Below are 802 nucleotides of genomic sequence, written 5' to 3'. Positions count from 1 at the left end.
CCATCACCAGCACCACCATCAGCCGCAGAACCACCGGCAGCACCAGCACCAGCAATAGAACCAGCAGCACCAGCAGCATCAGCAGCACCAGCACCAGCACCAGTACCAGAACCAGACCCAGAACCAGCACCACCAGCACCAGCACAAGCAGCAGCACCAGCAACGGCTCCACCAGCCAGGGCCCAGTAGGACTCAGTCACTCGGGCCGCAGCCCCGGGACGTGTCTGGGCTGCAGCGGGACGTCCGACAGCTACAACAGCCAAGACACCCGCAGCAAAACTACGGCTGTCACCGTTTCTTCCACGACAAAAGGGGGAGAGGGAAGAGGGCACCAGGGAGACGGAAAGGGAGCTGGAGATGATAGAGAGGAAGGGGGGGGGGCAACAGGAATAGTTGAAATGGAGGCTAGCAGGCAGCCGTTAGAGGGGTGTCACTCCTCTTGCTTGGGCATCTCTGGCGCTCTCTGAACCGCTGGCAGCTACAAACCCACGGCCCGATTCCAGCGCTGTTGGCTCCCCTCTGAAGTCCCGGGATGAAGGCTCATAAATGGGGAGCTTTCATACGGGCGACATCTTGTCTATACTTCCAAATCAATCAAGTGCCGAGGACACACCACTCACCGCCGCGGCGGCCACATGCACTTACGCAGGCCACGGCAACATTGTACACAAGGCCTACACAACACACACACACACACACGCGCACACACACTGATGCAGACACACATTCTGAGGATCACACAACACACCAACACAAACACATTTACAGACGCAAAGAAAAAACACAGACACACAAACACACA

This window comes from Micromesistius poutassou (genome assembly GCF_964030765.1).
Source record: "Micromesistius poutassou genome assembly, chromosome: 9".
Lineage (NCBI taxonomy): Eukaryota > Metazoa > Chordata > Actinopteri > Gadiformes > Gadidae > Micromesistius > Micromesistius poutassou.
This window is presented reverse-complemented; position numbering follows the sequence as displayed.